This window comes from Aquarana catesbeiana, linkage group LG06, assembly GCF_042186555.1.
Source record: "Aquarana catesbeiana isolate 2022-GZ linkage group LG06, ASM4218655v1, whole genome shotgun sequence".
Classification (NCBI taxonomy): Eukaryota; Metazoa; Chordata; class Amphibia; order Anura; family Ranidae; genus Aquarana; species Aquarana catesbeiana.
The window spans coordinates 230,340,234-230,366,016 of NC_133329.1; the positions used below are offsets into that span (position 1 = coordinate 230,340,234).

Sequence of the window (25,783 nt, forward strand, 5' to 3'; positions counted from 1 at the left end):
AAAGTAGAAACATGCTAGTATTGAGGCAGTTAAAATACAGATATTGGTAATGGTGCACTAGATATAAATGTACAGGGAGGAGGGAGTGTAGGGGTTAATGTACAGGTCACATACAATGGGATGCTAGTGATTAAGGGGTTATTGTAAGACTACATAAGACACCTTTTTACAGGGAAAATCTAACAGGTCGAAATATAAATGTGTATTTGTTTGCAGTTAAAGTGTTTGTAAAGGCATTTTTTTTTTTTACTAACAAACATGTTATATTTACCTTTTTTTACTAACAAACATGTTATATTTACCTTTTTTTAATAACAAACATGTTATGCTTACTAACGGTTTTGCACAGAGCAGCTTCGATCCACCTCTTCTTGGGTTCCCTGCTGGTACTTTGGCCCCCCCCCCCCCCCAGGCCGAGTGCCCCATATCAAGCCACTTTCTTTTGGTGGTATTTGATCACCTCCTGTTTTTTTACATTTTATTATATAAAAGAAAAATGACCGATAATTTTGAAAAAAACTTTTTTTAAATTTCTGCTATAAAACATATCTCACCAAAAAAAATCAAAAAATTAAATCTGTTAATAAATTTTGTCCAAAATGTATTCTGCTACATGTCTTTGGTAAAAAAAATCCCAATAAGCGTAAATTGATTGGTTTGTGGGAAAGTTATAGCGTTTACAAATTATCGGATATATATACTGGAATTTTTTTATTTATACTAGTAATGGTGGCGATCAGTGACTTATAAATGGACTGCGATAGTGTGGAGGCCAAACTGACATTAACTGACACTTTGTAGGGACTAACTAACTACCACCGACATCACCAGTGCCATTATTACAGTGATCAGTTCTAGTAATATGCACTGTCACTGTACTAATGACACTGGACAGGAAGAGGTTAAAGTGATTGTAAAGGTTAGTTTTTTTTTTTTTTAATAACAAACATGGTTATGTTTACCTGCTCTGTGCAAGGATTTTACACAGAGCAGCTCCGATTCTCCTCTTCTGGGGTGCCACGCTGGCGCTCTTGACTCCTCCTCTTCACTTTGATGCCCCCGCAGAGAGCCGCTTTCCATGGGGGCCCCCGTGCAGGCATGCTCATGGGTCCCACTGCTGTGTCCATTGACACAGACAGCAGGAATCTGCCCCGGCTCCCGTGTCATTGGATTTGATTGACAGCAGCTGTCAATCTATCCAATGAGGACAGAGACAGCTGCTGGAGCTGCTGGATTCGTGCTCATCGCTTGAACGATCAGGTTCAGGTAAGAAAAAAGAGAGGGGGGTGGTCTGGGGGGCAGCTGAAGCACGGAGGATTTTTCATTTCATAGAATGCATTAAGGTGAAAAAAACATGAGACTTTACAACTCCTTTACCATCCAGGGCAATCAAGGGGTTAAATATGTGCCTAACAAGTGTTTGAATGTGTACTGTGTGTACCGGGTATCTGGTGGTTTTCATTCCCTGCTTAGCATGCATTACCAAATAGATCTCCTATCAATGAGCACAGCTCTGTTCCATGAGTCTCAGACCTGATCGCCAGGTGGTGGTGGTCAATCACCAGCCAGGACCCGGTGATCAACATGTGCTGTGAATAATAGCACAGCCAGGGGCGTGCGCACGCCCCCTACCTGGAAGTGCGGATGCGCCTGGCTCCTCAATCACACACATATATATATATATATATATATATATATATATATATATATACAGTATCTATCTCACAAAAGTGATTACACCACCTCACATTTTTGTAAATATTTTATTCTGTCTTTTCATGTGACAACACTGAAGAAATGACACTTTGCTACAATATAAAGTAGTGAGTTTACAGCTTGTATAACAGTGTAAATTTGCTGTCCCCTCAAAATAACTCAACACACAGCCATTAATGTCTATACCGTTGGCAACAAAAGTGAGTACACCCCTAAGTGAAAATGTCCAATTTTGGCCCAATTAGCAATTTTCCCTCCCTGGTATCATGTGACTCGTTAGTGTTACAAGGTCTCAGGTGTGAATGGGGAGCAGGTGTACTAAATTTTGTGTTATCGCTCTCACTCTCTCATACTGGTCACTGGAAGTTCAACATGGCACCTCATGGCAAAGAACTCTCTGAGGATCTGAAAAAAAAGAATTGTTGCTCTACATAAAGATGGCCTAGGCTATAAGAAGATTGGCAAGACCCTGAATTTGAGCTGCAGCATGGTGGCAAAGACCATACAGCAGTTTAACAGGTAAAGGTTCCACTCAGAACAGGCCTCGCCATGGTCAACCAAAGAAGTTGCGTGCTTGTGCTCAGCGTCATATCCAGAGGCTGTCTTTGGCAAATAGATGTATGAGTCCTGCCAGCATTGCTGCAGAGGTTGAAGGAGTGGGGGGTCAGCCTGTCAGTGCTCAGACCATACGCCGTACACTGCATCAAATTGGTCTACATGGCTGTCGTCCCAGAAGGAAGCCTCTTCTAAAGATGATGCATAAGAAAGCCTGCAAACAGTTTGCTGAAGACAAGCAGACTAAGGACATGGATTACTGAAACCATGTCCTGTGGTCTGATGAGACCAAGATAAACTTATTTGGTTCAGATGATGTTAAGCATGTATGGTGGCAACCAGGTGAGCAGTACAAAGACAAGTGTGTCTTGCCTACAGTCAAGCATGGTGGTGGGAGTGTCATGGTCTGGGGCTGCATGAGTGCTTCCGGCACTGGGGAGCTACAGTTCATTGAAGGAACCATGAATGCCAACATGTACTGTGACATACTGAAGCAGATCCCCTCCCTTCAGAGGCTGGGCTGCAGGGCAGTATTCCAACATGATAACGACCCCAAACACACCTCCAATACGACCACTGCCTTGTTAAAGAAGCTGAGGGTAAAGGTCACGGACTGGCCAAGCATGTCTCCACACCTAAACCCTATTGAGCATCTGTGGGGCATCCTCAAATGAAAGGTGGAGAAGCGCAAGGTCTCTAACATCCACCAGCTCCGTGATGTCGTCATGAAGGAGTGCAAGAGGACTCCAGTGGCAACCTGTGAAGCTCTGGTGAACTCCATGCCCAAGAGAGTTAAGGCAATGCTGGAAAATAATGATGGCCACACAAAATATTGACACTTTGGGCAATATTTGGACATTTTTACTCTCTTACCTCACAGGGATGTACTCACTTTTGTTGCCAGCGGTTTAGACATGAATGGCTGTGTGTTGAGTTATTTTGAGGGGACAGCAAATGTACACTGTTATACAAGCTGTACACTCACTAATTTACATTGTAGCAAAGTGTAACTTCTTCAGTGTTGTCACATGAAAAGATATAATAAAATATTTACAAAAATGTGAGGGGTGTACACACTTTTGTGAGATACTGTTTATGTATATATATATATATATATATATATATATATATATATATATACACACAGTGGGGACGGAAAGTATTCAGACCCCCTTAAATTTTTCACTCTTTGTTATATTGCAGCCATTTTCTAAAATCATTTAAGTTCATTTTTTTTCCTCATTAATGTACACACAGCACCCCATATTGACAGAAAAACACAGAATTGTTGACATTTTTGCAGATTTATTAAAAAAGAAAAACTGAAATATCACATGGTCCTAAGTATTCAGACCCTTTGCTCAGTATTTAGTAGAAGCAGCCTTTTGATCTAATACAGCCATGAGTCTTTTTGGGAAAGATGCAATAAGTTTTTCACACCTGGATTTGGGGATCCTCTGCCATTCCTCCTTGCAGATCCTCTCCAGTTCTGTCAGGTTGGATGGTAAACGTTGGTGGACAGCCATTTTTAGGTCTCTCCAGAGATGCTCAATTGGGTTTAAGTCAGGGCTCTGGCTGGGCCATTCAAGAACAGTCACGGAGTTGTTGTGAAGCCACTCCTTCGTTATTTTAGCTGTGTGCTTAGGGTCATTGTCTTGTTGGAAGGTAAACCTTCAGCCCAGTCTGAGGTCCTGAGCACTCTGGAGAAGGTTTTTGTCCAGGATATCCCTGTATTTGGCCGCATTAATCTTTCCCCCGATTGCAACCAGTCGTCCTGTCCCTGCAGCTGAAAAACACCTCCACAGCATGATGATGCCACCACCATGCTTCACTGTTGGGACTGTATTGGACAGGTGATGAGCAGTGTCTGGTTTTCTCCACACATACCACTTAGAATTAAGGCCAAAGAGTTCTGTCTTGGTCTTATCAGATCAGAGAATCTTATTTCTCACCATGTTGGCGTCCTGCAGGTGTTTTTTTAGGTAACTCCATGCGGGCTTTTATGTGTCTTGCACTGAGGAGAGGCTTCCGTCGGGCCACTCTGCCATAAGGCCCTGACTGGTGGAGGGCTGCAGTGATGGTTGACTTTCTACAACTTTCTCCCATCTCCCGACTGCATCTCTGGAGCTCAGCCACATCTTTGGGTTCTTCTTTACCGTTCTCACCAAGGCTCTTCTCCCCCGATAGCTGAGTTTGGCCGAACGGCCAGCTCTAGGAAGGGTTCTGGTCATCCCAATTGTCTTCCATTTAAGGATTATGGAGGCCACTGTGCTCTTAGAAACCTTAAGTGCAGCAGAAATTATTTTGTAACCTTGGCTAGATCTGTGCCTTGCCACAATTCTGTCTCTGAGCTCTTCGGGCAGTTCCTTTGACCTCATGATTCTCATTTGCTCTGACATGCACTGTGAGCTGTAAGGTCTTATATAGACAGGTGTGTGGCTTTCCTAATCAAGTCCAATCAGTATAATCAAACACAGCTGGACTCAAATAAAGGTGTAGAACCATCTCAAGGATGATCAGAAAAAATGGACAGCACCTGAGTTATATATATGAGTGTCACAGCAAAGGGTCTGAATACTTAGGACCATGTGATATTTCAGTTTTTCTTTTTTAATAAATCTGCAAAAATGTCAACAATTCTGTGTTTTTCTGTCAATATGGGGTGCTGCGTGTACATTAATGAGGAAAAAAAAATGAACTTAAATGATTTTAGCAAATGGCTGCAATATAACAAAGAGTGAAAAATTTAAGGGGGTCTGAATATTTTCCTTCCCCACTGTATATATATATATATATATATATATATATATATATATATATATATATATATACACTACCGTTCAAAAGTTTGGGGTCACATTGAAATGTCCTTATTTTTGAAGGAAAAGCACTGTACTTTTAAATGAAGCTAACTTTAAACTAGTCCTAACTTTAAACAAATATACTCTATACATTGCTAATGTGGTAAATGACTATTCTAACTGCAAATGTCTAGTTTTTGGTGCAATATCTACATAGGTGTATAGAGGCCCATTTCCAGCAACTATCACTCCAGTGTTCTAATGGTACAATGTGTTTGCTCATTGGCTCAGAAGGCTAATTGATGATTAGCAAACCCTTGTGCAATCATGTTGACACATCTAAAAACAGTCTAGCTCCTTCCAGAAGCTACAAAACTGACCTTCCTGTGAGCAGATTGAGTTTCTGGAGCATCACATTTGTGGGGTCAATTAAACGCTCAAAATGGCCAGAAAAAGAGAACTTTCATCTGAAACTCGAAAGTCTATTCTTGTTCTTAGAAATGAAGGCTATTCCATGCGAGAAATTGCAAAGAAATTGAAGATTTCCTACAACGGTGTGTACTACTCCCTTCAGAGGACAGCACAAACAGGCTCTAACCAGAGTAGAAAAAGAAGTGGGAGGCCGCGTTGCACAACTAAGCAAGAAGATAAGCACATTAGAGTCTCTAGTTTGAGAAACAGACGCCTCACAGGTCCCCAACTGGCATCTTCATTAAATAGTACCCGCAAAACACCAGTGTCAACATCTACAGTGAAGAGGCGGCTGCGGGATTTTGGGCTTCAGGGCAGAGTGGCAAAGAAAAAGCCATATCTGAGACTGGCCAATAAAAGAAAAAGATTAAGATGGGCAAAAGAACACAGACATTGGACAGAGGAAGACTGGAAAAAAGTGTTGTGGACGGATGCCAAAGGTGTGCAATGCTGTAATTGCTGCAAAAGGAGGATTCTTTGATGAAAGCAAAGTTTGATGTAAAAACAATGTTATTTCAAATACAAATCATTATTTCTAACCTTGTCAATGTCTTGACTCTATTTTCTATTCATTTCACAACGTATGGTGGTGAATAAGTGTGACTTTTCATGGAAAACACAAAATTGTTTGGGTGACCCCAAACTTTTGAACGGTAGTGTATATATATATATATATATATAAAATCTAGTGATTGTGCTTATCTTTAAATATAACTGAAGGCAAAATTTGTATTTTTTGTTTGTTTTAGTTTTAAGTAGATGGCAGAGGGATTAGAACGTTTGTCACATTTTTATTGTTGTCTGTGACCTCATTAGGGAAATTCACCCTGGTCACCATTATCACCGAAAGTGATAGCAAAAAAAAAAAATCGAAAATTTTAGGTTTTCACCAGAACAGGAATAGAGGGGGAATCTTCTGATGGGGACACTAGTTCTGACAACCTAGTGACTACCAGTGATTTTTCTCACCTTCTGTTCTGATTATGGGACAAAAAGTGAAGGGAAATCTCTCTATGGGGACACAGATGGCAAAAAAAATAAAAAAATAAAAAATAAAATAAAACATGGCAGGGGTTATAACCATCCTTTATTCTATCCAAAATGGAAAAAAAATAATGTTTCTTTAAGACATATGCATTTTTCTATTCTGTTGAGATTGGACTGTGGTAAAGACAGTAGAAAAGGTATTCAGAAAAATAAGCTGGGGCCACAGTCAAATCACCTTTTTCTTTGTTTTGGAGAGGGTCAGGTTTTAATGTTTTTTTTTTACCATTTGGGAAGGTTTCCCACACACCTTCAGTCTCAGTGATCACCAAAAGAGGAAGCAAGTGGAAACCTCTCCAGAGAGGACACACACATAGCAACAGGCTTGGCTTAACGGGGAGATACAAAAAACACAGTCACTTCCAGCGCTAATAGGTTTTCCAAGGTGTGGAGTTACAGATGTCAAATAAAATGGTGGTGTGAAAGGTATATAGCTCTGAGGAAGGGGGTGCGCCCACAAAACGCATTAGCTGTACCTCGTGTTCTGTGCATGTCCATGCATTGTTTTTTATGGCCGTTTGTCAGTTGCATTTTGTGAGTACCCACTTTTATATAAAACATTTTTATTATTAAATTATCTTTATCTCTTGTAGTTGGCTTAACGTGGCTATACATTATACAATCAGATTGTACATGCACTCTTCGATCATCTTTAGACTTCCAAAAACTATGCGAGTGTCCCATTCTAACAAATCCATTCAAACTGTATCCAACCAGTAGATGATGGCAGATCTAAAGGTGATTGTGTAATCAGATTGCATAGTGTATTGTCACCTTAAAATTGTAATTCTCCCATTTCTTGTTAAAAAAAAAAAAAATTGTAATTCTCCCTAAAAATTACAGGAAGGTAGACATCTGCTTGTCATGTGTAGCACTAGCTACTGTACTAAAAATGACCCAAGCATCGAGTTGCAAAATCTTTATAAGCAATAACATATGTAAGAGAATCAGAATCAGCCACTAGAATAGGTCTAAAAGGCCAGAAGCTCCAACACATATTGTATCAGTATTGAGATGAAAATGCCCTAAAAGGTCACAATTTAAGGGTAGGGCGGATGGTACTGGATCCATAAGATGGTCTTATTTACACCAAACAGTCTGGAAATGGTGTTGTTCAGCATGATGACATTGGATAGGAAGCTCATACAAAACAACAGGGCTGGACCGAAAAGTAGACTGGACCTGAAGGAAGAGCTAAAATCAGGGAAACCACAACAAAATATTGAAACTCAAATGTATTTATGCTAATAAAATATCTAAGGGAAGTTTGTATGTTTGGCCAATGTGTTTAGGAGACACAAATCTGTTCCCTTCATCTGAACTTGAATTTATATTAAATAATAAAAATCATAAGTTTATGAATATGATTAATAATAGTTTCATATCAATTCCAGCCTTAATGTATGGGACAGGTTTGAGCCCCCTAAACACACTGAACAAACAATACAGACCTTGCTTGAATTTTTTATTGCAATAAATACATTTGGATTCAAGATTCTGATGTGGTGCTCCTGCTTTTACTTTTTCTTCACTTAAAGGAGCCCAGAAATAAAACCAAAAAAAAGTTGATAACTTCAATATTAAAACATATGGCTGGAGATACACTTTGGGGTTTATTTACCAAAAGTGGAAAGTGCAAAATCTGATGCAGCTGTGCATGGTAGCCAATCAGCTTCTAATGTCATCTTGTTCAATTAAGCTTTGACAAGAAAACCTGGAAGCTGATTGGTTTCTATGGAGAGGTGCACCAGATTTTGCACTCTCCGCTTTTAGTAAATTAACCCTTTAACTAGTTGTAAAAAAAATTGTTGGGATTATGTAATAATAAAGAGCGAACAGAAATTCAGGATAATTTCAGAATGGCTACTATAGATTGCTGCATTGTAAAGGCCTGCACATTATTTTGTTTTTTAAGGATGTGAGACCCTTCTCTAGAAGACAATGCTGTGACCACCCAGTAGGCTGTGAAGGCCTGCAAATGATTTTTGCACTGCTTCACTTATTAAGTATGTTAATATTTCTTGAAAATGTATGTGTACAGTAGTCAAAACCTTTGGTTTTAATGTTAGATTTTAGATTTGCCACAGAAGAAAAGAGGTGAGGGAAAATTTTTCAATAGGGATACCTGTTCTGGTGACAACTAAGAAAGGGATTTACACACTCTCTGATTAATTGCCCCTTACTTCCTGTTGTGTCTCTGGGATGGGAGGTAAAGGGAAATCTCCCTCATGGGGAAAGAAAAAACTGGCAGAGTTCTTCAAGCCCATTTTTAAGAGAATAAAATATAAACTACAGCACTTACAAACACAACATCAATGAATATAATGAAAAACAATAAAAAGTGAATGTCCATATAAAGTGACTGATGTGCTCCAATACAAAAAATATGAAAAGTGCTCCAGAATTTTCAAGGTGCACAAAACACCCCCTCCTGTGTCCCCACCCACCAGATGGAATGGACCCTTAGCTTTTCAGTCTAGGGGTCACTTCAAGCTTAATAGAGGTGGCCAGGGATGGCAGCTTAACATCAAATCATCAGGCAGATCTCACTTGTTTCAGAAACTCATCCAATATAATTAGTACCCAAAAAACAAAATACAAGGAGGGGTGCTACAGTGAAGTACCGTTTGGCAATGGATTTATTGCGCATATAAAAATGAATGCTTATAAGCAGCAAGATAAAATTAGGCATAAAAAGTCAGAGAGCTGTAAAAACAAAAACGTGCGTTCCACCGATAACCGTACGTGACGTCTGTTGGTCTAGGAACCGGAAATTGCTTCTTTTTACGCAATTACGCAGTTCCTAGACCAACAGACGTCACTTCCGGTTATCATGGAACGCACGCCATTAGCGTCGTTTTTGTATTTTACTCTGATGATATAATTTCTAAGTTTTAGAAATTAAAATTTTGTTACTAAAAAAACAGGTATACAAATATCTAACATGGTTTTTGTGACTTTATTAACCAAACAACTGCAACATTTTTGCTTATAGCCATTTTGCAACAGAAGGTTGTTTGAGATTACTGCACACCCAAAATAAACTGGAATTAAAGATCAAAAACACCCCTACATGGAATATTGATAACATTTTAATGTGCGCAGCTGATTAATTATTCTAGGACATTTCTGTCACTACACCCCTTTAGTGAAAACTGCATGTCATGGAGAACATGTTGCTATGCCAATAAAAAAAAAAAAAAAAATGCTGCATAATTTGCTGAGTCAGGATAGAATGGCAAGTGTTCATAGAGATACGGTGTAAGCATTTTTCAAGAAGATTACCTTTTTTTTCCAGTTTTATTGGGATTATGGGGAGCTTGTTTTTATTGAAATTAAATTAGTTTGTTGATTAATACTGCATGATGATTAGAAGGTACTAGTGTCAATAAAATTGGCTACACTGGGAAACACTATTAAGCCTATGTGTGCCTTCACATAACAGTAGACACCAGTTAATGTATTTTGTGGAGTGGGGGGGCTATCTTTTGGGTTACATTTTTATGGTCATCAGGTGCTTTAAAGTAGATATAAACTCATTTACTAAAATCGTGTATTCGCTAAACATACTAATATAACTTGGAGATCCTGTTATTAGGGTATTGTCCAGGAATTTCCTATTAGAGGGTTACAAGGCCTCCTGCATTGTTAGCCTGTCACTCTGGTGGAGACTACAGGCAGACTTGCCAACACACATTGTGCTCTGGTTCACCACTGTCATTGTCAGAAAGCTAGTCCACAGTAATAATATGCAGCCATTGATGGAGCAGGTCCTTGTAGACAGGAAGCGACTTAAAGAGGCTGTAGGAGATCAGCAGCACTGAGACAAAGAAGATAAAAGAATATTGAAAATAATAGTTAAAAAGACATAGTAGGTGAGGTTGAAAAAAGACACGAGTCTATCAAGTCCAACCTATGTGTGTGATTTTATGTCAGTATTACATTGTATAACCCTGTATGTTGTGGTCGTTCAGGTGTCTATCTAATAGTTTTTTGAAACTATCAATGCTCCCTGCTGAAACCAGTGCCTGTGGAAGGGAATTCCACATCCTTGCTGCTTTTACAGTAAAGAACCCTCTAAGCAGTTTAATGTTAAACCTCTTTTCTTCTAATTTTAATGAGTGGCCACGTGTCTTATTAAACTTCCTTCCGCGGAAAAGTTGTATCTATATTGTGGGGTCACCAGTATGGTATTTGTAAATGGAAATCATATCCCCTCTCAAGCGCCTCTTCTCCAGAGAGAATAAGTTCAGTGCTCTTAACCTTTCCTCATAACTAATGTCCTCCAGTCCCTTTATTAGTTTTGTTGCCCTTCTCTGTACTCGCTCCATTTCCAGCACATCCTTCCAGAGGACTGGTGCCCAGAACAGCATACTCTAGGTGAGGCTGGACCAGAGTATTGTAGAGTGGGAGAATTATTGCTTTATCTCTTGCGTTAATCCCCTTTTTAATGCATGCCAATATTCTCTTTGCTTTGTTAGTAGCAGCTTGGAATTGCATGCTATTGCTGAGCCATCCTTCCATCCTTGATTCCCCCAGAGGTTCTTCCCCCAGTGAGTAGATTGCATTCATATTTTTGCCACCCAAATGCATTATTTTACATTTTTCCACATTAAACCTCATTTACATGTAGTTGCCCACCCCATTAATTTGTTCAGATCTACTTGCAAGGTTTCCACATCCTGCGGAGAAGTTATTGCCCTTATTACCCCATCCTTCAGGTCGTTTATGAACAAATTAAATAGAATTGATCCCAGGACAGAACCCTGGGGGACCCCACTTTCCACTCCTGATCATTCAGAGTACTCCCTATTTATCACTAACCTCTGAACTCACCCTTGTAGCCAGTTTTCAATCCATGTACTCACCCTACGGTCCATGCCAACAGACCTTACTTTGTACAGTAAATGTTTATGGGGAACTGTGTCAAATGCTTTTGCAAAATCCAGATACACCACATCTGGGGACCTTCCTTTATCTAGATGGCAGCTCACCTCCTCATAGAAGGTCAATAGATTGGTTGGGCAAGAACGATTCTTCATGAATCCATGCTGATTACTGCTAATTATACCGTTTTCATTACTAAAATATTGTATATAGTCCCTTATCATCCCCTCCAACAGCTTGCATACTATTGATGTTAGGCTAACTGGTCTGTAATTCCCCGAGATGTATTTTGGCCCTTTTTTAAACATTGGTGCTACATTGGCTTTTCTCCAATCAGCTGGTACCATTCCAGTCAGTAGACTGTCAGTAAAATTAGGAACAATGGTCTGGCAATTGTTTTTGAAATACAAAACTTTAGAAATCCAAATGTCTTCTGGTTAGGGTTTAGATCTACTATAATAGACCAGGAGCACACCAGAGTATTTAGAGTAGGTGCAGAAAAAAAAAAGATGATGTATTTTGGCAGTGTCAATTTGTGCTCAAATGCATATATATAGATATATATATATATATATATATATATATATATATATATATATATATATATATATATATATATATACATCTATCGCCTGCCTTTACACACACATGAACTTTAATGGCATCCAAGTCTTAATCCATAGGGTTCTTTATTGAGTTGGCCCACCCTTTGCAGCTATAACAGCTTCAACTCTTCTGGGAAGGCTGTCCACAAGGTTTAAGAGTGTGTCTATGGGAATGTTTGACTGTTTTTCCAGAAGCGCATTTGTGAGGTCAGGCACTGATGTTGGAGGAGAATGCCTGGCTCGCAGTCTCTGCTCTAATTCATCCCAAAGGTGTTCTATGAGGTCAGGACTCTGTGCAGGCCAGTCAAGTTTCTCCACCCCAAACTCGCTCATCCATGTCTTCATGGACCTTGCTTTGTGCACTAGTGTGCAGTCATGTTGGAACAGGAAGGGGCCATCCCCAAACTGTTCTTACAAAGTTGGGAACATGAAATTGTCCAAAATTTCCTGGTATGCTGACACCTTAAGAGTTCCCTTCACCGGAACTAAGGGGCCAAACCCGACCCCTGAAAAACAATTCAACACCATAATCCCCCCTCCACCAAATGATTTGGACCAGTGCACAAAGCAAGGTCCATAAAGACATGGATGAGCGAGTTTGGGGTGGAGGAACTTGACTGGCTTTCTTATAAAAGAAAATTCAGTGCACTACCCAAATGAAACAAAATTATTATATTAAATATATGTGAGTAAAAAAATTTTTGAATAAAAAAATATTTTGTCCATATAGGAACTGGTTGGTATCGTAAACCGGAGGTGCAATTCCTCAATATAGACGATGTTATCTTTACTAGATATTCACTGTGTCTTCATGGGCAGTGTAAAGAAATAGAAAAGGGGGGCTGCTTACCAGAAGTGCTGGACCCCTATTACGGAGATCGTACGAGCTCAAACAGATTCTCTCCTGTGTCAGGAACAGCTGATCCTAAGCAGAGATGGGATTCCCTCCACGTCAGACAGTTCAAACTCCTGGGGCGGCAATCAGGAACAATCTCCATTGCTCACTATTCCAGCAAGCCCGCTCACAGCATGTAATAAGATTTTTGAGAGAAAAAGAGGCGCTTCATAGTGCAGTAGATTTAAAATACTTTTAAGCAGCCCCCCTTTTCTATATCTTTACACTGCCCATGAAGACACAGTGAAGATCTAGTGAAGACAACATCGTCTATATTGAGGAATTGCACCTCCGGTTCACGATACCAACCAGTACCTATATGGACAATATATTTTTTTATTCAAAAATTTTTTTACTCACATATAATTTTGTTTCATTTGGGTAGCGCACTGAATTTTCTTTTATACTGTCTAAACCTCACGTTCGAGGTTCTTTAAGTTGCAGCACCCGCGATCATCACTTTTCTCACATATCTGCATTTCTTTCACATTGTTTTTACACTTTGTTCACACTGTTTCATTATAATTGGGGGTAGCGCGGAGAGTCTACCATACATACCATACATTGCACAGAGTCCTTACCTCAACCCGATAGAACACCTTTGGGATGATTTAGAGTGGAGACTGCGAGTCAGGCCTTCTCGCCCACATCAGTGCCTGACTTCACAAATGCGCTTCTGGAAGAAAGGTCAAACATTCCCATAGGCACACTCCTAAACCTTGTGGACAGCCTTCCCAAGAAGAGTTGAAGCTGGTATAGCTGAAAAAGGTGGGCCAACTCAATATTGAACCCTACGGACTAATGCCTGTACACACGGTCAGATTTTCCGATGAAAAATGTCCGATCGGAGCGTGTTGTCGGACATTCCGACCATGTGTGGGCTCCATCGGACATTTTCCATCGGATTTTCCGACACACAAAGTTTGAGAGCAGGCTATAAAATTTTCCGACAACAAAATCCGATCGTGTCAATTCCAGTTTGGCCAGTTCCGACGCACAAAGTGCCACGCATGCTCAGAAGAAATTGCGACACGGAACAGCTCGGTCTGGTAAAATTAGCGTTCGGAATGGATACAGCACTTTCGTCACGCTGCAATGTAAAAAATGGTTTAATACAGCGCACTCTCTTCTTCTTTATAATGTAAGAAGAATGAAGTAGTTTTGCTGCTTATATTCACACAGACTTCTCACAAACTTCTTTTTTTATTATTTATTGTGACTCCCTCAATATATTTTGATTTGTCACATCTGACCAATTTTTTTTTGTTTGTTTTTAATTGTAAAAAAATTTTTTTCAAGGCTGTTTTTTTTCTAATTTTGTTTGCTTTTTAATAAAGAATATTTTTGGGTGTGTTTTGTGTGTCAAGTTACCACAACACCATTATTATATTGTATTATTTAATCTCAATGAGATTGTTTGGTGTTGGTGTCCCTTGTTAATTTCACATTGTATTTTTGAAATGTACCTGCCTCCTCACAAACAAATAAGGAAAACACACATAGGCGAGTATAATTTAACCAAAAATTCCTTTATTAAGGGCTCACAACCAAATAAAGAGGGAGGCAACACTGGAGAAACAGCTCAAATTGGTGAAACTTTTGACCCCCCAGGGCACATATCAATAATTTTACTGCAAAATTGGTGGCCTGAGGAGTCCATATGTAAGGGAGTGCAGTCTGGTCCAGAAGTCCCAGAGATCCTGAAAGCAGCAGATGACATCTGTGTCCCCAGGCTGTGGCCATACAAGAGCCTGCATTTTTTGCCAGACCAGACTGAACCCAGGGCCATCACTCCCTGGTCTTCCTTCCACACTTCCTTCCACGCTGTGGCTGTGGTGGTGGAGTTGTGGCAGCAGGAGGAGGAGGAGGATGAGGAGGATGGTCCAACTCAATCACGTCGGTCTTGGGTGTGATTTTGCCACTCACCCCCTTAGTTAGGACTTTATAAATAAGTTTCTCACACATGAGGCGTTGGCCCTCCTGCATGCCCTTCAGTTTGGTGGCAGCCATGCAGGCAAAGGCCTCTTCAGGAGTGGGTAAGGCTCTGAGGGACGCAGAAGCCTCCTGAATGAGCCTGAGCGCTGAATCCTGCATGTGAGTCCCCTTCCTGGGTCTTTTGTATGGAAGGCGGAGGGGAGGAACCTGCGATTCTGTCAGGCTCTGAGTGGTCCCAGGCTTCTCCTGGCTGCAACTTAGCCCCGCCTCCTTCTGGCTGCCACTAACCCCCGCCTCCTCCTGGCTGCCACATTCCACAGCCTCCTCTTGTGTGCCACATTCCAGAGCCTCGTCCTGGCTGAGATCTTCCTGTGTATGAAAAAGGGACATAGTTTGAGTTTTTGATTCATCAATCACACACAATTGTCACCTCATGACTGTTGCAAATTGAATGTTAAGAAATATAACTGATGATTATTCTGAGCCCAGCATTTTTCATTCTTGTCCCAAATATTTCGGCCCACTACTGTCTATTGATATGTAAAACACTTTATTAAATCAGCAATTAGTGATCAATACTAACATCTAGTAAACATCATTTATTTATTGTCCATAAATCTGTAGAACAATGCTATACCTGACTCCATCTGGGCTCCTCCACTTCTTCCTAGCTGGAAGTCCCAGGTTGGACATCGGAAGCCTCAGCTGGGGTGGAAGAAAGAGTGGAAGGAAGGGTTGAGAGGGATTCCCTGACTCCAGTCTGGTCTGACAGAAATCGCAGTCTCTCATAGTACCACAGCCTGGGGACATAAACATCATCTGCTGCAGCTTCGAATCTCTGGGAATCCATGACCTTCTTGCGCTCCCTTAGATAATTGCTCCTCAGGCCACCAATTTTGGTTTTTAAATAGGGGATGGTTGCCGTGGGGACCACCGACTTCACCAACTCCAGCAGTTTCTCCAGCGCTGCCTGCCTCTTTTGTTTATTATTATAATGTGGATGTTTCACCTGCCACAGACAGGGCACCTCCCTGTACTTGTCTATGAACAGGGGGAGGAAGTTGTGGTCATTGAAGCCATCCATTTTATCTGCAAGACATAACACAAGACAAACCCTAATGTCAGGCAAAACTCTCCTAATCTTGTTACAATATAGGCCTCAATCTAGAAGCAGTATAGGCCCAAGTTTAGATCTTACCATTGTTATCACGATTGGCGCCTCCTATACTCCTTCCTCCGCTCACAGATCGTACGTACTACGCACGCGTGTTACGCTTTATACACACTGCGCATGCCTGTAACTCTGCCCGCCCATGATGTTCTTTCTAGTCTATTCCTCGCCCCTTCTCGTTCGGCGCAGTGGGGGAAGAGCACATGGCGGAGACACAGCAGGTGCGGGCAAATTACAGCAACGAGGAGGAGGAGAAGGAAAGCCCAGAGCCGGAAACGTCTGGATCCAGAAGGAGGAGATTTAAGGCATCAAATATGTCCTTTGGGGAGATGTTGGAGATGGTCGACATCCTGAAGAGGGCCGACTATGATGGAAAGTATGGACCTTACCCCAACCCCAATGTCAGAAAGGCCAAGATCATGGCGAAAGTAGTCAAGAGTCTGCACCGGAATTTTGGGGTACGATGATCGAAAGATCAACTCAGGAAGCGGTGGTCAGACCTCAAATTAAGAGAACACGAGCAGTACAGAAAGATCCGGAGAGTGCAGCAAAAAAGTAAGTAGTTGTGCTGTGTTCCTATTCTTTTTGTGTTTATTACGTTCGCGCTGATCTATGTGCTTTTCTTAACGGTTGTACAGTTTAAAATGGCAACTTTCATGTTCATGGGCACATTATTCGTTCGTATCAAACATTTTTCTTTCGGCCTACAAAACACCATTGTTTTGGCCATATGCATTTGACCACATTTTTTAGGGCCTACTTGTATAAAAATAATTTGGTTGTGTAGATGGGTTTGTTACTAGAATGAAATGCAAACTAGATTCTGTGTAAGGAGAGGACACTCAGCAGCAGTTTTCACATCTGGACTCTGGAGCACTAGTGTGGGACACAAGAACACCCTTTTTATTAGGGGGCCCACACAGGTGCTCCAGTGTATACTATAGGGGGGGTCTCCATCTGTGAAGCTTGGACAAAACAGGTAAAGTATTGAAGCTTGACAAAGGACACTAAAAATTCTACATCTTGGAACTCTGCCAAAATAGACAATTGTACCCCACTTCCAAGCAATGTTTCATATTTATAGTTCTGCCATAAAATATCTGTGTGCTAAGTATACCATTTTTTTTCTACATAGGGGAGAAAAGACTCGGAGGACACCCCTCATCCGAGGAGACCAGAGACCCCCCACCTCTGGAAGAAGGGAAAATCCCCCAAAGACAAGAAGAGCAGGAGGAGGAAGACGTGGTGGAACTAGTCACCACAACAGGTGAGTGTCTGCGACCACAGGCTCAGGTTAGAGATGGATGCCAACATATTTATAATACATGTTTTTTTTGGTTTTTATCTTTTTAGGTGATTGTGGATCCAGGGCATTTCACCTTGGAAAGTGCACAGATCCTGATTGGGGAAATCATGGGGTGTAATGTTGCATTGGAAAACATCAAGAGAAACATCAATGATGTTATTCAAAAAAATAAGAACATCATTGATGTTTTGGGGAGAGTGCTACAATTTTTAAATTTTTTGTCGAATTGTAGAAAAGCCAAATTTTGAAGAGGCACACAGTGTGTCAACATGTGCTATCTGCCATCACGGGAGATCAATGGACGCGTTTTGGGGGTGCAACCCCTTCCTCATTAATAAAGTAGCTGAGAGGAAGGGGTGGCTCCCCCAAAACACGCCCCCTTGATCCCCCGTGATGGCAGGTAGCACATGTTGACATTGTTAAATTTGTGTGCATCTTCAAAATTTGCCTTTTCCTGGGGTGACTTCACCCCATCTGAACGCAATATCAAACACAGTTCCTAAATACTCATGTCTGATATTGCCTTCAGGTTCTACCAAAAGTGAACTTTGTAAGTTCAAGATTTGTGTCTTTCTTGTTGGTTTTAAACATGCCTGTTTTATCTTAAATGGACATTTCTACTTTTTCTAATGTGACCCCAAAAATTGTTATACAACAAACATGTTGGTTTGTTTTAAAAACCTTTTCTAAATGCACATGTGATTGTGCAGGTATTAAAAAGATTGTTAATCAAGAATGTGTGGATAATTGTCTCAACGCTCCAACACTTAATTGCTGCTTTCTTTGACAATGGGGGTTATTTCCTAAAAGGGCAAATCCACTTTGCACTACAAGTGCAGTTTCAAGTGCACTTGTAGTGTAAAGTGTCTTTGCCTTTAGTAAATAACCCAACAGTGCTTTGTATAAGGTTACACAATCACGCCATTTTCAGGACTCAACACATTTCTGTCAGGGTCAGCTAAAACAAAGTTAATTTTTTGCTTAATTTTTTTTTTTATTTGATAAAGGTTTCACACATTGTCTGGCATATTGATAGCCCCCCTACCCGCAAAGAATTCAAGGTATCTTAGCTGGACATCACGGGCACTCAGGGAGGGCAAGCCAGGACGGCCACTTTCAAGCGCCGTCAGGGTTGGTTCATTTTGAATTCCGGCTTCAGGCCCAACTGAGCCAGCATAGTTGGCAGAATGTTGCCGTAAAAAGTTGTGTAGAACACAGCACGCCAGGATGATGTGATTCAGTTTGTAGTCCGCCATATGTATGGGTGTAAGAAATAGGCGGAACCGGCTGGCCATGATTCCAAACGTGTTTTCCACCACTCTTCTGGCTCTGGCCAGCCGGTAATTAAAAACCCTCTGGTCCGTGGTGAGGTTACTCATCGGGAATGGCCGCATAAGATGGTCCCCCAGAGCAAAAGCTTCATCCGCAATGAAGACGAATGGGAGTCCTTCCCCATTGTCTTCTGGAGGTGGCAAGTCCAAGCTGCCATTCTGGAGACGCCTGTAGAACTCAGTCTGGGAGATGACTCCACCATCGGACATCCGGCCATTCTTCCCCACGTCCACATACAGGAACTCATAAGTAGCCGACACCACCGCCAACATCAAAATACTATTGAACCCCTTATAATTATAATAGTACGACCCCGAGTTGGGTGGTGGGATGATGTGGACGTGTTTCCCATCAATTGCCCCTCCGCAGTTAGGAAAATCCCACCGCAAAGTGGAAGGCCACAGTCTGCCATTCCTGTGGCGTGGAAGGAAACTGTTGAGGAAAACCAAAAAAAATTAGTCTTTTTGCACATAAAAACATGCAAAGCAGATTAGACACAAACATTCTTGGCCAACATCAAGATAATATTTATTTATGGGAATACCAAAGTATAAGGTACACCTATCATATCCCCCCCCCTCTCCTGGGCAATTTCTAACATTATAGGGGGGGAGCTCTTGGACAGGTAACCCTCTCCACTTCATTGGGAGATGAATGCCTAAATAATGGGTATTACCTTGAACAGCCCCTCCTTAGTTACACTATTGGCAGCCCACTGGACAGGTAAGAAGTGTCATAATACAAAGATATAAACACACACTGTACACATTTGAGCACATTTGGACATTCTGCTATTACCTATCAAGATAATAATAGGATAAAAAAACTTTAAACAGTACCATTTGAAAGTATTCAGGCAGGCCCTTGCACTACATGCTTTGGGGAATTCATCCATAAATCTCAGCACAAAAGAGATGGGTATAGTGTGTATGGGTTTGGCAAAGTCAGCAGATAGATGATTGAGGATAGATAGAGAATTGGTATCAGCTGACTTAGCAGTTGGGGGGAGGGAGGGTTCTAAATGATTTGGGGACCCCCCAAAAAAAGCCTCTGGCACTTTGCCTGAATTTAAAGCACAAATCACATTTAATAACATTTTAGGGGGTGTTTGGGGTAAAGCACTACTATGGAGCTGATAAAATACATTGTTAACTGACTAGATGAGGTGAATATAGGGCCAGGAGACCATGCTGGGGAGGTAAGTGAAGGCAAATATGTATTAAGGACAAAAAAAATAATTACATAAAAATCCAGCATGCATGAGGACAAAGGGGACATTCACAGCATATTACAATCATGGTAATTAGGGAACGAGGAAAGAAATACAATATATTATCAAACATTAAATACAATAAAATGTGAGGTTAAAGGATAAAAATCTTACCTTAATATAGTCCTTCAGCGGGACCTGGATGATGGCAGAACAGGTCTCTGGGATAATGATCCCCAGAGTCTGGGGGGAGATGCCTGTCGAGAACTTGAGGTCCTGCAGGCTTCTCCCCGTCGCCAAGTACCGCAGGGTGGCGACGAGCCTCTGCTCCAGAGTGATGGCTTGCCTCATGCAGGTATCCTGCCTGCTGATATAGGGGGTCAGCAAAGCCAACAAACGGTGAAATACGGGGTCCGTCATCCGGAGAAAGCAAAGGCATATGAGAGAACTGGTCACGCTGAAGCACCCAATTCTTGGTCCATGAACTCCTCCCCACCCTGTTCATGGACTGGACTTGTGTCAAGGTCAGGACCCCAACACCAAGCCCCCGCACAGCATGAACTCTATGAGGAGTACGTATACGCAACATGGCTAGAAAACGGTCGGCTGCTCAGAACGAAGTAACAGAACGCACTGAAGAACAGCAAGGCCTGTGAAGAGTGACCTGAAAAACAGTAACGAATGAACAAGAACACAATGACAAGTCTCGCGTAGCTTGCTTGCACGCACTGAAGAGCAGATACAAACCCACAAGCACAAACTGAACAGCAGAAAACGATCTGAAAACCACGAGTCTGAAAAAGCGTGAATCGTCTCTCACCAAACTTTTACTAACACGAGATTAGCAAAAGGAGCCCAAAGGGTGCCGCGCTTGGTTCTGAACTGGCCTTTTCTAGTCTCGTCGTACGTGGTTTACGTCACCGCGTTCTTGGCGATTGTAAATTCCGACAACTTTGTGCGACCGTGTGTACGCAAAACAAGTTTGAGCCAACATCCGTCGGAAAAAATCCTAGGATTTTGTTATCGGAATGTCCGATCAATGTCCGACCGTGTGTATGGGGCATTAGACTGGGATTTTAAAGGGTGTGTGTCTTGATGGCATAGTAGCCGTAGTAGCATAGTAGCCATTAACTAGGAGAACTAAGCGGCAATGACTTCTCTTCAACTGGCAGAGCATTTATAAGAGATATTTAAACCTCTTGTGTTCAAAGTGATGATTTTAAATGACATTCTTGATCATTAGAAATTTGCAAATCGACGATTCCTGTATAAAATTGGGTGGACTCAAACTAAGCAGCGAATCCTAAATAAGGATATGGGGGATGGGCAAATCTTATTAAGAAGTTTTGCCTATATTTTTTAGGGCTTTAAGAAAAACTTTAACAGTGAAAGTCTGTCTGAGGCATGGAAACCTGGGCACTACCATAGGGAACATGAACCAATGTAAAGAAATTTTAAAATACTACAAAGCGAGGAGAGGACCTTTTTATGTGACTTTAAGGAGAACACTGAAAATATGAAAAATATGGAACAGCACATATTTGGCTGTGGAATTATTTTTCAATTCAAATAATTTAAAATGAGCTTGAGTTACATACAGCAGCAGACTCCCAATCTGATCACTGCATTATTTTTTTCAGGTAGTTTTAGCAGCAAAAAAAGTGGTAATATGTCTGCTTTGAATGGCAGATGGAAATTGGCCAGTAGTTCACTGAGACTTTTCCTTGTATCACTAATAATAAACTAATAATAAACTGTCCTGCCACTGGACAATTTCTGTCCAACTCCCATCAAGAATTAAGAGACTGCAGCTGATGGCCAGCAGCATGCCAATTTTAACGAGCAGGGCTAGGCCAACATTTACTAGGGACAAATAGCATAGGCAGAGGTTGTGCTACAAGAATTAAGATATTGCAGAGGATAGAGCAGTGTAAAATTGACCAGTAGTAGGGTACCTTTTAATCAAGGAAACTAGGCCAAAATGCACTAGACACTGACTAGACCAATCATACAGCAGTGTAAAAGTGGCCAGCAGCAAAATAATTTTAATGAGCAAGGCTAGGCCCAGATTTATTAGAGACAAAAAGCACAGGCAGGGGTTTTACTATAAGAATTGTGACACTTCAGAGGATACAGCAGTTTAATCAAGGATAACAATGGGGATACAGAGAATGTAAGTGATATAATTTGAAGTAGTTTAAGTGCACACTGTGCACCTGAAACATAATGTAAAGGCCCAGCAACACAAAATAGCATCAAGAAACCCCAAAAAGATATGACCCCTCCCCCCACAAAAAAAAACTCCCCTTTTTTAATGGAAGCCTTGCAGGGAAAAAAATATTTAACCTAAAAAAAATCCTGTCAACATACAATAAAAAACAATATGCCCTGCAAACAAATGAAACCCTTCAAATAATACCCCAAAACAAGAAAAAACTAAACTTTTCATTAAAGGGAAGTCTTGCAAAAAAAGGTTCCACAAAATATAATTAAAGCCGAAGTAAGCCCATCCTTTTACCAGTTTCAAAAAACAGTTACATTTCCGGCACATGCTGGAAATGCAACACTCCCATTGGTTGTGCTCTCAACCAAACTGTCAAACCATCCAATGGCTAGTGTTATAACTGATCACATGCGCAGCATCATGGCAGTTGTAGATTACACTGAGGCCAAGATGGACGCTTCCTTGGCTAAAAATGATAGGAGGGTTTACTTTAACTTACTTAACATTGAGAATTTAAGCAGAGTTTCCTAACTGGTACTGAACCCTCCCAATGCATTTTTCATTTTCCTACAACAGCTTTCAATACACTAACCAGCTGCTCTGTGCCCCCTTTTTTAGTGAGGGGATGGATTATTCAAAAGTCATCTTATTGGTCCTTCTAAGACTGATGGCCATAGTTCAAAGGCCATACAGTGCATTATGATTTTACAAAAATTCTATCAGGCAAATCTGCACATAAACTAGACAGGAAGGCAGATCTTTTACCCACAGAGTTAGCCTTGAACCCATGGGAGGAGAGTATTAAATGGTGCTCTGGTCTGATGAGTAAAAATTTGAAATATTTGGCTGTAGCAGGAGGTAGTTCCTTTGCCGAAGGGCTGGAGAATGGCACAATAATGATTGTCTGCAGGCAACACTAAAGCATGGTGGAGGTTCCTTGCAAGTTTAGGACTGCGTTTCTGCAAATGGAGTTGGAAATTTGGTCAGGATAAATGGTGTCCTCAGTGGTGAGAAATACAGGCAGATACTTATCCATAATGCCATACCTTCAAGGAGGCATGTGATTTGCCCCAAATTTATTCTTCAGCAGGACAACAACCCCAAACATGCAGCCAATGTCATTAAGAACTATCTTCAGCCTAAAGAAGAACAAGGAGTCCTGGAAGTGATGGTTTGGCTCACACAGAGCCCTGATCTCAACATCATCGAGTCTGTCTGGGGTTACATAAAGAAACGGAAGGATTTGAGGCAGCCTACATCCACTGAAGATCTGTGGTTAGTTCTCAAAGATGTTTGGAACAACCTTCCTGCTGAGTTCCTTAAAAACTGTGCGAGGGAACCTAGAAGAATTATTGCTGTTTTGAAGGCAAAGGGTGATCACACCAAATATTCTGTTCATTTACTTCCCATTTTGTTAATCGATAAAAAATAAACTTATAACACACCTATTTCTGAAAACATTCTTAATTTACAGCATTTTTTTCACACTGCCTAAAACTTTTGCACAGTGCTGCAAGTGCAGGACAAACCTGCATCGACTGTTTCTGTGTGTCCCTGTTCTGTGCATGGTTTACAGCTACCACTGCCAGTTGAGTCTGTCCCCCTTAATATATTTATATTTTTTACCCCTCCATTCCTCTGTTCCACTGACCCTTTTGAACACACAACTAGGTGGACATCCAGTGTGGAGTGCTGGGTGGTTTTCTCTTCCAGACTTCCAGTACAGCACATGTGGCCATGTGATCTCCTTGTCCCAGGCCTGAGATCTGGGGGCATTTTGGGAGAGACCAAGAACATGTGCCCCAGGTGCCCTGGCCTAGTGATGCCACTGGAGGTCTGTACTCTTCTGCAAAGAGAGACCCGCCACACGTTGCACACACTTAGCTTATGTATCCCACATGCCTCAGAGCTTACCTGCATCCCCAATGGACTTCTTTGCTAACCAGATCTTCACTCAGACAATGACAATAAGTTCCACCTTAGCGTTTTACCTTTCTAGCACTCTTGTTTTACTTAGCTAAATTTGTGCACAATGCTTAAAGTGTGTATAACCCCCCCCCCCCCCACACACACACACACACACCAAAAAATGTCTTTGATACATTGCAGTTTACAAGTGCTAAGGTGTAGTGACTGCATTAGTTTTTTTCAGGCTTTTTCCCTGTATTTTCACTGCCAGTAAACACACTTCCTGTCGTAGGGTTACAAGGCTCGCTTGCTGTACTGCATCTATGCAGCCACAATATCTTCACACTAAACTGGTCTTGTGATTTGGACTACTAAGACCTCCCCCACGCATTATTTCCAGGAAATAAAAGGAGGCATTTTGTAGTTCACAGTAAATAGCTGAGAAGGCTGCTAACATTGTTTAAGATTTTATTTTAGTGCTCTGTAAGTTACAAGGCACTACAAAGGGGGGCCCAAGCACACTTTTATGGTAGCCAGCAAAAAAAAAAAAAACTAACTAAGCTGTCTCAGTTGCTCAGGATAAAAACAGAGGTCTTTGTTGCATACATTTTCGAATACCTTTCTCCTTTTTGCTAGTTTTAAATTGATTTGAATGGTTGCCATTGTTATCTTTTTTTTATTTTATTTGGTGCAGATGCATATTGGAAGTATTCAACTTGCACAGGTGATGTCTGGTGTGTTACTCTACCTTTAAGGATGAAGCATGCCTCCAGGTGAGCCTGCTCTTTGTGTGTGCACTACTTTTACATACCCTAACCGATCTGAGTATCTGCTATTGTTTGTTTTCCTGTAGGTTACAAGGACACACTCTTTATTGTAGTATGAAAAGATATTTATAATACAATTTTTGAACTTAGTGTAAAGTATAAACACTGTAAAAAGTCCACAGGAACACATAATTATAGTAGTTCTTGAATGTTCAATAAACACAGAGGGATGGAATCCGTGATCCTTAATAGACTTCAAGAAAAAGATTTTACATACAAATTTCTTATTTCTTAGACCTGCGAGATGTTCAAAAGCAATGCATCTGAGGGGTGGGCAACAACCAACAGATGTGGAAATCTTATTGGAAGAAAATTTGAAGGAATAATTGCTTGAAGAGGCTAAATGAAATGGTACTATGAGGAATGGTACCAAAAAAACTATATGTTGTTCCAGGACAGGAAGCGTCACTAGGGTAAGATTGTTATTTGAAAAGATAGTGGGCATTAACAGTAAAGTGGAGAACAACAAAGTAAGCACCAAAAGGAAACAACAGGTGGTAGAAAACTTAGGTAAGGTAAAGCCTAGGAATGCTAGGCAAACATGTATGCCTTAACCAAAAGAAACCAGTGAACAGCTGGAGGTAGGAGCAGAATACCCCCAATCCAAAATAAAACAGCCACCTCAATAGTAATCAAAAGAGAGAGAGAGAAAGAGACAAAGGAAGCAGACAAACTTACACCAATAGACACCTAGATGTGATAGTCACAATGAAACTTGTCAGTGTATATACAGTATATACAGTATCTCACAAAAGTTAGTACACCCCTCTCATTTTTATAAATATTTTATTATATCTTTTCATGTGACAACACTGAAGAAATTACACTTTGTGACTAAGACCCGATTACTCCTTGAGAAGTGGAACAGAGGACTACCCTCTTGGTTCGGCAGGTGT

General features: G+C 41.0%; 1 long non-coding RNA gene across 1 annotated transcript; it reads left to right on the forward strand.

Annotated features, from left to right (window-relative positions):
* Positions 1-1,200: 1,200 nt before the first annotated feature.
* On the forward strand, positions 1,201-25,279 carry LOC141147715 (uncharacterized). The gene is made up of 3 exons (XR_012245117.1): positions 1,201-1,266; positions 24,755-24,833; positions 25,123-25,279. It is a non-coding gene; the product is annotated as an uncharacterized lncRNA (long non-coding RNA).
* Positions 25,280-25,783: the final 504 nt, after the last annotated feature.